The sequence below is a fragment of the Bidens hawaiensis genome, unplaced genomic scaffold (assembly GCF_021521415.1).
Source record: "Bidens hawaiensis isolate Kalapana, Puna unplaced genomic scaffold, B.hawaiensis_p1.1 tig00014339_1, whole genome shotgun sequence".
NCBI lineage: Eukaryota > Viridiplantae > Streptophyta > Magnoliopsida > Asterales > Asteraceae > Bidens > Bidens hawaiensis.
In genome coordinates, this window is record NW_027492237.1 from 613187 (window position 1) to 625346 (window position 12160).

At 39.8% G+C, this 12160-nt stretch overlaps 1 pseudogene; it reads right to left on the minus strand.

Annotated features, from left to right (window-relative positions):
* Positions 1-10366: 10366 nt before the first annotated feature.
* On the minus strand, positions 10367-10466 carry LOC143546435 (small nucleolar RNA R71; annotated as a pseudogene).
* Positions 10467-12160: the final 1694 nt, after the last annotated feature.

Here is a 12160-nt window from a genome sequence, read left to right on the forward strand (position 1 = left end):
TAAAAATAGCAAGTCAGTACCATAGCTTAAACATCCCCATAAGAGTTTCAAGAAAATGAGAACAAAATAACCAACCATAAATCATAATAATATATGTAGTGATATATAAAAAGGCGATTTGTTTTTATGAGCTTCTATTTATGAAAAACGTCACGTTCTCACAATATTCACGCACACTCGGTTTTGTATCTGATCATACCCGTGATATATGTATGTGAACACTCTTAGCCAAAATGTGACATGTGATAAATAAGCTTGTAACAAGTTCAAATCTCCACCTTTGTGACGGGTTGCATAGATCAGAAGGTAATATGGGTCGTTTTGAGAGAGTAGGGATTTGGTGTTTTGTGGTGGTTCAAGGGTTAATGTTAATGATGGTGAGTCTTAAGATGTCTTCAATGGTTAGCTATTTTCTCCCGATTGCTGATTTTTTTTAAACAAACCTAGTGACTCCTTTAAGTTCAGATCGTCAAGACCAGTTTTATCAAGAACGTGAATCAGTTCTTCCTCAATTCTATTCTGAAGATAACTCCTAACCCTAATGGATCGTTCGTCTTAGAGCCTAATAGCCCCCACCCTCATTATTTTGGTATATTCGTTTTGGGACTGAGTTTGACTTTTTCTACACTTTCCTTGGTGGGACCAGTTTCTGCATCCTAAACATCGTTTGTATCTTTTTTATCTTCTTTTCATTGCGTTTTGGGAAACTCCACAAAATTTGTTGCCTTTGTTTGTCTTGGTGCCACTTTTCCTCACCTCATTGCTAAAGAGAAAAATTATCTCCCTAAGTTCTAGAGGCAACTAGTTTTTGCGAAATGTATGCAGCAAAGGAAATTTAAATCGAAAGAATGCATTTTCAGTTCTTTAAGGTCTGTCGGTAAAAAACCAGTGTTGTATTTTACCGGTGAGAGGGATAAAGTGGTAAGGTTTTTGGTAAGGTTGTTGGTTCTTTTTTTGTAATTTTGGAGAATGGTTTGAGAGAATTTCTGATAATATTACCTTATTTATTATACAACGCTTTCTGTGGTCTTGAAATGAACAATTGAGACACGTTCTAAATCACACAAAACATATGACGCACTCAAAGCTTCCAAAATATATTTATGTGGCATGAGGTTTATCTCACAGTAACGGAGGTATTGGATATAAACGTCATATTTTGCGCAAATTTATTCTCAATATTACAAAACTTCTTTTTACTTTTTCACATATTTGAATATAGTAGATATTTAGTTGGTTATTTTCAAAACAATTTTTTGGATTTTCTTTTGGTTTTATCATATAAAAATAGTCTTTGTTTGGTACAAATTTTTTTTATTAGAGGATCTTATAATTGGTTGAGCAAGCAATTGGTAAAGTAATTCCCATCCCCACACTTGAATCTCACATTATCCTCAATGTGAAAAGAATCATAAAAAGATTCATAATAAGATTCATATGAAGTATGGTGGGTAAAATGGAAAGGATTTTCCATACGGGCTAATGAAATTTCGACAGAGCGTCCCCTGTTTTTTGTCTGTTTTCCTGTAGCATACCTAAATAATAAAAACTACACACAACCAACAAACAACCAAAGTATAATAGTATTTAAAATTGGGTATGGAATCAACCACACCCCTCCCACACGGGCTAAATAAGTCTAAAGTCAAATGTCTCGGCACACCCGGCCATAACAAACATTAAACAAACAACCAAATAAAATTGTCTCAAACAAACAAAATAATAATGTCATCAAGTACTACCACCCAAACCCATGCCCATACCCAGACCTACCATCATCGTCGCTTGTTAGTTACCTGGATGTTTCGGATCAAAGGGTCTCCAATGCCGATCCATGCGCTCACCTAGCTGATGAATCACCCGCCTCATCTTCACGTACTTTGTGGCACGCTGTGCGTCAGATGCAACAATCTGCCTTGATAACCTGTCAAATGAAGCACCAGTGTGAGTCTAAAAACGGCCAATGAGCCCATATAGACCCTCAAAAGAGTACTGGTAATGATAAGATGAGCCAGGACCGGCGCCTGATGATGATGGGTTTTTTTCATCTGCGTTTGTTTTAAACAGCCGATAGAACAGGTAAGTGATGTTACATGGTACCTCGTTCATGATGCAGTATAGGGCCCACGAATCCCTCAACCCCATGACCCCCTCACTTTGGCCATGCTGTGTGACTGTGTGGCTAAACAAGAGTTGAATGTGACAGGTCCCGTAGAGCGGTGCTTTTGGTGCTGATTGGTACATATCGTTCATTCCCATAGCTCAACTGTTCCAATGCCTCTAATATGTTGTTTCCTAGTTCACCCATTTCTTGATCATCCTCGTCTGAGAAAGTCGTCCCTACCTCATACCATAAAGCCGAATCTGTTTCCTCGGACGTGTAAATACCCATGTTCATTTCCCCTTGTGTTACAGAAGTTGTATACCATGCTCCACCAATTCAAAACTGGATATCCGTGTCGTCCCACATATACAAATCTTTCGTCTATATTGAGAACGAAGCCAGAAATTCCTTTGTCAGTTCAGTTACCAATTTAACCCTTTGTCTGAAAACACGTGCCCATGGCCCTTTAACAATCCTTTTGTGCCTTCCTATTTGATTCACTTGTTGCAACGTTTCAGTGCATGCTTAGAAATTCGGTTCGAACTCTCGGTATTTTAAGTATCCCATCCTTTGTCGGGCGACCTCATCCCGGATTGTATCCTCGGGAAAGATCAAGAAAGCGTGCTCATCATCCCCATACTCAGTCATCCGAAAGTTAGAACAAGATTATATGGATAATCACAAAATTTAACTAGAAATACATAACAGAAGCTAAGGCACGCCCTCGTGTTTCAAAAAGCACGGCCCAGTGTTTTTGGGATTTTGATAAATTTGACTAATTTGACCAGTTTTGACCTTAGGTTGACCTGTAGTTGGCCACATGGCTTGTTTTGGATAACACAGACCGTGTTTTTAAACTGAATTTTGAAAGTGTTACGATTCGAACATGCATTTCAACCCGGTTCTAAGAATTAATTATCCAGGTTCGATTTATATGGTATGGGTTGTTCAAAACCCAAACCCGAATGATTTTCCTTTGAAAACTCTTTTAATCCTATGTTCTAATCGGGTCAAATATCTTTTGACAAATCAAAACCCTAGACTATAACAATTAAGCATCCTATTATTTGGTTTTGGACCCGATTCAACAACAAATGGGTATGTATTTAGACTTGGGGCTCTCTTTTAACTCGATTTTGAACTAAAACGGTGATTAGAACCATAGAATCATCAAATTAACATACCCTTTGTTGAGAATTGAAGGATTGAAGCAAATATTGAAATGAGGGATGTTATGTCGCTGGTTTTCGAAGGGAGGCGGAGTGTGTTTTTAGGGTTAGGTTATGAGAAATTTTGTGTTTTATAAAAATTCCTGTAACTGCACTATAAGGTGGGGCACGAACCCGTGCTTGGTGAAGCACGGCCCGTGCTGCAGGCTGCAGTCAGGTCAATTTTTTTTAGTTGTTTATTTTAACGAGCTGGGTCATTTTTAACTAATTTTCTGAAGATCAAGGTTAAAAACATAAAATCCTACATAATTTCATTAACTTCTTAAACATTACACCGAAATTAGAGTAAAACAAACCGAGAAACATAAGAATTAGCTTAGTCGATAACAAAGCATAGGGAAGCAAAACAAGGATTTTCCTACTCGAAACTACTAATGGCCATCATTCCCGAACAAGTCTTGAATGTGTGGTGGGGCTCTCTTGGCTTCCAAGAGTTCAGAAAGCTTTTTGTCTAGCTTTCCGATTTCTCGGTTAAGGTAGTTGAGCTTGAAGTCCACATCCTTGTTGTGACTATCAATGATGTGGAATTTCTCGAACCTTACTAGTTCGATTTAGTTTGTGAGTTCGATCAAGCAAGCCTCCGTACTTTCGAGCCTTGTGAATTATTGTTCAAGATATGATGAATTTTCACCGTTCTTGAACTTTCTCACTAGTTTCCATTCCATTATCTTGTTATCCATCTGGGATATTTTTGATTTGGTATGTATGGAATAGTGAAGTGTGTTTACAATATATAGAGGGACTGGAAGTCAGACACGGCCCCGTGTAACTAGGTACACGGCCTCATGGTTTTGATGGAATAAATGTTTCTAGTTCAGAGAATTGTACGGAATTACCATGTATCATTCTGAAGTTTCTATGGTGACCACGGCCCCGTGTAACAAGATGCACGACATGTGCTTTTAGTCACTAGAATTTGATTTTCAGCAAAAATACGAGAGTAGGAAGTTTCAAAACTATGTTTAAGATGTTATCTGAACACATTTTAGGAACTAAAGTTACTTTCATTGAAAAAGGTCCTAAACATAGAGTCAGGATAAGCCTGAATATCCTATAACATGAAATAAAGTCGGGTTAAGCCCGAAAGTCCATAACTTGTGCCTAGTGCACTTGATTACACATGAAAAGGTAAAAATAAACGATTCTAGATTCCACTGAATGGGTCTCCTCCATCGAACGGCCCTGGTGGAGGAAAGTAGGTGAAACGAAGGACTTGAAACTGTAGTTGTTCATTGATGTCCCGTAATACCATCTTCATACTTTCCACCGACTCGGTGAATTGAACAAGACGCATCTCTGCGAGGAGATTCATTTTGGGGAGCTCGGAGTTTGAGTAGTAGCTCGGTTTTGGAAATGTGTCGGCCCTCGTTTCTCGGGTGGTGAGGAAACGGAATTTCAATGCTCATCTCAGTAGGCATTGTGATATCTCAGAGGTGAGAGTTTCTTTTTGTTTGGTGCAAGAAGTGCATTGATAAAAGATGCAATTTATAGCGAAACAGTTGCCATACATGGCCCCATGTTTCAAGGAACACGGCCATGTGCCTCACTTTGACAATTCTGTTAAAAGTCAGACTGACCGAAATTTTTGCAGCGAATATTCCGGCCCACAAATTGTGGCACGGGACCGTGCTAATTGAAGCACGCCCCCGGGAACATATATACAAGGCCTGGTTTAACGAGGGTCTTGGCCAGACCCTACTTCCAGTATGTCCATTGGTTCTGATAGAGGATTACTACTTCCTAGACGACCTTGAATGGTCCATCGATGTATAGCTTCAATCGATGCCCAATAACTTTGAACTTGTGGCTGTCAGAATTTTAAATCTCAATTTTCCCATAGTCAAAAACTGTTTCAACTATGTATGGTCATGTCCAACGAGATTTCAACTTTCCAGGAGAAAGACGTATACTTGTGTTATATAGCAGTACACGATCGCCAACTTGAAACTTTTTGTTTTCTTTTAAGTGGGCGTCGTGCAGACGTTTAGTCTTTTCTTTATAAGATCACCAATTTTCATAGGCCAGTGCTTTTAGTTCTTCCAGCTCATGAATCTGATCTTCCTGGTTTTTACCGGCGAACATTAGATCAAAATTCACTGCTCTAAGAGCCCAGTAAGATTTGTGTGTTAGTTCTACGGGTAGATGACATGTTTACCCATAAACAAGTTTGAAAGGTGTTGTTCCTATAGGGGTTTTGTAGGCTGTCCTAAGGGCCCACAAAGCGCCATCTAACTTTTATGTTCAATTTTTGCGATTCATCCCAATAGTTCTTTCAATGATCCTTTGTATTCTCGACTCGAGACTTCTACTTGCCCACTAGTCTAAGGGTGATATTGTGTTGCCAAACGGTGGTGAACTCCATTTCATGCTAAGATTTTGTTCATTAGGTCATTGCAGAAGTGAGCACCTCTGTCTCTGATTAAGGCTTTTGTAGTACCGAATCGTGAAAATAACATTTTTCAGAAACGTACTATAACTTGAGCACCGTTAGTGGGAAGAGCTTGTGCTTCTACCCATTTAGACACGTAGTCAACTGCTACTAGGGTGTATTTATTTCCGAATGAGTTAGGAAATGAGCCCATGAAATCTATTCCCCATATATCAAAGACTTCACAAATTTAATGCGTTTTTGAGACATCTCATTATTGGCTGAGATGTTTCCGGCTCTTTGACAAGCATCTCATGCTTGTATCAAGGCATGTGTGTCTTTATATATAGCATCAAACACTTTCCTAACCGTGGTGGCGGTAATGTGGTATCTACCAGTTGGTCCATCATGGCACTGTTTGAGAATATCTAAGGATTCCTTTCCTGATACACACCTATGAACCAACCTGATCGGATCCAATCCTAAACATGTAAGGGTCTTCCCAGAAGTAGAACTTAAGGTCGGAGAAAAATTTCTTCTGTTGTTGATGATTCAGCCTCTTTTTTAGGATTCTACAAGCTAGATAGTTCGCGAAATCGACAAACCAAGGACTTTCATCCTCCTCTTTCATGAATACTAGGATATGCGTGAGAACTTCATGTGTAAAATTATCATCACTAATTTCCTTTTGATGTTCTTCTGAAGCTGGGCATTCTAAGCGTGAAAACTGGTATGCGGCTACATTTTCTACTCCTTTCTTGTCCTTAACTTCTATGTCGAATTCTTGGAGTAGTAGAATCCATCAGATTAGTCTAGGTTTTGCATCTTGCTTGTTGAAGAGGTATCGTATAACGGTATGGTTGGTGTAAATGATGGTTTTGGAAAGAACTAGATAGGATCCAAATTTTTCAAAAGCAAAAACTACGGCTAATAACTCTTATTCTGTTGTGGTATAATTTTCTTGTGCATCATTAAGAGTTTTACTAGCATAGTAAATTGGGTGAAAATTTTTCTCTTTGCGTTGTCCGAGTATGGCTCCAACTACAAAGTCACTTGCATCGCACATGATTTCGAATGGAAGGGTGCAATCGAGTGTAGTCATGATTTGTGTGTTGACAATTTTATCTTTCAATATGTTGAACGATTTAACACATTCTTCAGAGAAGACGAATGGTGCATCTTTTTCCAGAAGTTTGGTCATAGGTCTAGTAATTTTGGAAAACTCTTTTATCAAGCGACAGTAGAATCCTGCGTGACCTAGAAAACTTCGAATGGCTTTGACCGAAGTTGGTGGCAGAATATGGTTTCGATTTTTTCCCTGTCATCTTATATTCCTGCTTAGGATATCTTGTGACCGAGAACTTAGTTCACTTCTTCACACCTCGTTAAAAAATTTTCTATGTTTTTCAGACAATGATCGAAAGAGTCTCCAAAGACTAAGAAGTCATCCATGAAAACTTCCATAGATTGTTCGATCATTTCATGAAAGATGGCCACCATGCAACGTTGGAAGGTGGCCAGAGCGTTACATAGTCCAAATGGCATTCTTCGGTAGGCGAAGGTGCCATAAGGACATGTAAAGGTGGTTTTCTACTGATCTTCATGAGCAACTGGAATTTGAAAGTACCAAGAGAAACCATCAAGAAAAAAATAGAACATTTTTCCAGATAAACGTTCAAGAATTTGATCGATAAAAGGAAGTGAAAAATGATCTTTTCTTGTGGCGTCATTAATCTTCCGATGGTCAATGCAAACTCGCCTGCTTGTGATGGTCCTCATTGGTATTGGTTCATCCTTCTCGTTCACTAATACTGTCATTCCTCCCTTCTTGGGTACTACTTGAACTGGACTAACCAAAGATGAATTTGATACTGGGTAGTTTAATACGACATCAAGGAGTTTGATTACTTCTTTCTTCACCTCATCTTGCATGTTGGGATTAAGACGTTTTTGATGTTGAACCACGGGTTGTATTCTTCCTCCATGAGGATTTTGTGACTACAAAAGGAAGGACTAATGCCCTTGATATCCATGATCATTCATGCGATAGCCTTCTTATGGTTTTTAAAACCTTAAGAAGTTCGTCTTTCTCTTCTTTAGAAAGGTGAGATGAAATAATTACTGGGAGTTGAGAGTCTTTTTCTAGAAATGTGTATTTGAGATGGTTCGGGAGTTCTTTTAACTCTAATGCTGGTGGTCCTTCGATTGATGGTTTTGCTTTTTCATCACACTCGGTGATCCCAGATGCTACTTGATGTGTTTTAAAACACACTTACTTTCCGTACCTTTTTACCATGTTTTAAGTGTTTAATAGTATAATAAATAAGAGTTATGGCTTGTTTTTGCATGATCTTACAAAGATTGATAACTGATTGTAGGTTATGAGTTTTAACGGAGAAAAGTTTCAAGTTTGAAGATTCTGAGGGCCTTTTTGATCAATTTTGAAGACTACAACTCAAGGCCCGACCCAAGCCCACAAGATCCAATCCTTTCATGCATAATATATTAAGTTAATTAAAAAAAAAACCCTAACCAGCCCTACAATAGGCCGATCGGAATCTGGACAACAAGAAAAGAAAGAAAAAATGGTTGTAGGAGCTTGGTGGAGGCTAGGAGAAGAAGAATAACATCAAGGGAGTTTGTGAACAGCAGCTAGGGTTCATATTCATCATTTATTTCAGCCATAAATTGAGAGTAAACATCTATAAACATTATGTTCTTGTTCAAGGTTCATAACTTGTTGAATTGATCTTTAAACTTGATTTGTTTTGTAATTGAATTGAAGATTGAGTTGTTATTGATCTTGATAGATTGTTGAATGATTAATATGATGTTTATGATGATTAATATGGTGTTGAAACTAATGTATACCGGCTGTCCAAAAATCATGTTAGGCTAAACTCTTTAGTTCTACCTAGGTTTGATGAATATTGTTAGGTTTTAGTAAGTAATATGGATTGTTTGATCATCATGACTTGATTTGTTAATGAAAGTTTGGTTTAATATTGAATTAGGTTGTGTTTATTGGCTGTGATTTTCTTAATTATACTCATAAACCCCTTGCTTTGATTGATTGAATCATTTTTGATTGATTGTTTCTTGTTTGACTCTTTACTTTGTGTCTAGAGATTGTTTACGGTATGATCAATCATAGGGTTTAGTTGGGTATGTTAATTAGTTAAATTCAATGGGTAGTCACCTTCTTATAGACCGAGAGGTGATAGGAAGTAAACTCGTCTCATAGCTTTTACTTGTTAAGATTAGGATCCCGCGAGAGCGGGTTCGGTTCTTGTCGGGTTTGGGATTGTGAGCGATTAGTTGATCTAGTTTAAGTTAAACCAAATTGTTCCTCTATCCTTGTTTGCGTAGTATTTGTTTCCATTAGGGTCGTGTGTCGGTGAGACTGAGAGGTGAGTCGACATTATAACACTTTAGCAATTCGTTTCCCGGTTTGTTCTTAAAATCAACTAAGTGTGAGTAGGGTTTGCTAGTGAGACTGAGAGGTGACCTAACTTTCTTGAGAGAACCTTAGTTGTGTCATCCTTAGATACCGATGTCGTGAGATTGTTCAATCCATTAGCTTGTTAAACCATCAATAGGTTTCTTACCTAGGTAGACGTTTTTCTCCATTGGCAGTCTCATTCGTAAAGTTTCGCTAAGTCTTTTTAAGTTTAGTCTTTTAATTTGGTTAAAGCAAGTTAGGTCAAGTAGTTTACTAATTATTATAAATCAATTTAAAAGAAATATTATTCTTAGGAAAGTCTTTTCTAGGGTTAGTGATCATAGACGTTTAAAAGTGTCCTCGTGTTCGATACTCGGACTCCCTTAGTTCTATAGTACTTACGATGGGTACACTTGCCGGTCGTGTGTAGTTTTATTAGGAAAATCCGTTTTATAAATTGAAAGCCTAGTTGTGAGTTTCATAGAAAGAGCATCATTAGACACACATCAAGCTTTTGTCGCCGTTGTCGGGGACACAGTTTGAGACGTATTGAGAATGAATCGAGTTAGAACTAACCTTGTTTGCTACTAGTTTTTCTTTTGATTTGTTTAAATAGTTTAGCTAATTTTAGTTTCTTTTTTTTATTTTAATAGTTGTATGCGACGTACTCGATCTCTAGGACCGCCTGAATCTGAGGGATTTTCCAAACCAGAGATAATTGCGTGAGAGGCGTCGCGCGAAACCGTCTTCCAGTTCTTCTACGTCCGTCGGTAATACACCCTATTCTACTACTTTTTCTGAATCCGTCATTAGGGATAGGATTATGGGCGACGCAGTTCAACCACCGAAGACAGTTGCGGACCGGTCCCTTCCGGTTGATTCGGGCGCGAGATCCAGCATTGCTCCACCAACCATCGCAGTTTTAACGAATTGGCAGATTCCATCTAACATTCAGAACACCATCTCTCATTCTGCTCAATTTCAAGGGTTGCCCCACGAAAAACCGCATTCTCATCTCAGTCGCATTGCACGTATTTGCGACACTTTTCATCTTGCCGGCGTATCCGAAGACGCCATCAAACTCCGCGTTTTTCTGTTCTTACTCGTTGATTATGCGAGTCTATGGCTTGAGTCCCACCCACAGGGATCCATTGCTACTTGGGTCGCCATGCAGACCCAGATTCAAGTGAAATACGATCCTCCGGCTAAGGCCGCTTGTTTGCATAACCAGATTCATTTTTTCCAGATGGAGGACACCGAGAGCTTCTATGAGGCATGGGAGAGATTCAAAAACTTACTCGCTTTATGCCCGAACCATGGCCTTCAAGACTTGGCAGTTGTTGAAAAGTTTTATAATTGAGTGACATACGCGACTCAGAGTATGCTCGACACAGCTGCGGGAGGCAACTTATTGACGAAGAAGGATACGGATGAGTGCATTGCTTTTTTTAATGGGTTAGCTATGAGTGGATACCAGCGATCACCAGCTAAGAGTACCAAGACCATCGATTCCCTATCACACGGCATGCATCCGGTCGACACGAGCACCGCACTTGCGGCACAGGTTGAGGCATTGGAAAAGATTGTGAAGGACTTGCATGTGAAGATTAAGTTGTGTGAGATCTGTAGAGGGGGGGAATGATACCGTTCAGTGCCCCGTAGGTTTCCAGGAGGAGGCAGTTGACTTTGTTAGTAATCCGAACCGAAATCAAAACTCTTTCAATTCTTATAATTCGGGGTGGAGAGGTAACCAAAATTCCAACTGGAGGAACGGAAATCAGTCCGGCTTCCAGCAGTTTCAGAGTCTAATCCCAGGATTCCGGTGAGGGGGCGAGTAGCAGAGAGAAGAAGCGCACGTTAGAGGAGATGATGGTACAGTAGACACAGATGTTGTTGCAACTTATGACTCGAGAGGACTCCCGTCACAAAGAGACTCAAGAGAAATTTCGGGAGCACAAGTCATTCATGAGAAATCAGGGAGAGTCAATTCAAAATCTTGAGTGGCGGATGGGGTGATAGCAAGTCTTCTGAATGAGTGGTCGCCAGGAACACTTCCAAGTAATACCGAACAAAATCCAAAGGCGTTCGCGAAGGCTGTGACAACGAGGAGCGGTGCTGGGGCACGTAGCGAGCCCGTGAGTCTGGAGGCGACGAGAGGAGTCATTGAGGAGCCTGTAGTAGATGTAGAGGAGCAGGTGGATGATGAGATTCAGTTGGAGTCTCCACCGGCCAAGGTTCATTAGAGGCGCATCCCAGGAAGTACAGCACAGGCCGAAAACCAGCAGTTACCCAGCACACCAGCGGGAGTCTACAAACCTAGACTTCCATATCCTGGGAGACTCCGCAGGGATAGAGACAAGGAGTAGAACTCTAAATTTCTTGATCTTTTGAAGCAGCTTCATCTTAACATTCCATTCCTTGAGGCACTCACATAAATGCCCAAATATGCAAAGATTCTTAAGGATATTCTTTCGAATAAAGAGAAGTTAGATGAAGTCTCGTCCATCCCTTTGAGTGCTAGTAGCTCTACAGTCTTGCAGAGAAAGTTACCTGATAAGATGTCCGATTCTGGGAGTTTCACGATTCCCTGCATCTTGAACGATGATACGGTAGTCTATGCATTGGCAGATCTTGGTGCCAGTATTAATCTCATACCGTATACCGTGTATCGCAAGTTGGGTCTAGGCGAACCACGTCCTACCCGGATGAGTATCCAGCTTGCTGATCGTTCTGTGAAATACCCCCGAGGGGTGGTCAAGAACATGCTTGTTCATATCGACAAGTTCATTTTCCCGGTGGATTTTGTCATCTTGGACATGAACGATGATGATAGTGTCCCACTTATCTTAGGCAGACCATTCCTTGCCACTGCACAGGTGTTGATCGACGTCTGCGACGGTAAGTTGATTTTGAGAGTTGGGAATAAGAACGTCACCTTTGATGTTCGACAGTCACTGAAACACCCCAAGTCTGCTGATGACTCCTTATACTTCATCGATACCATCATGGAACATGTT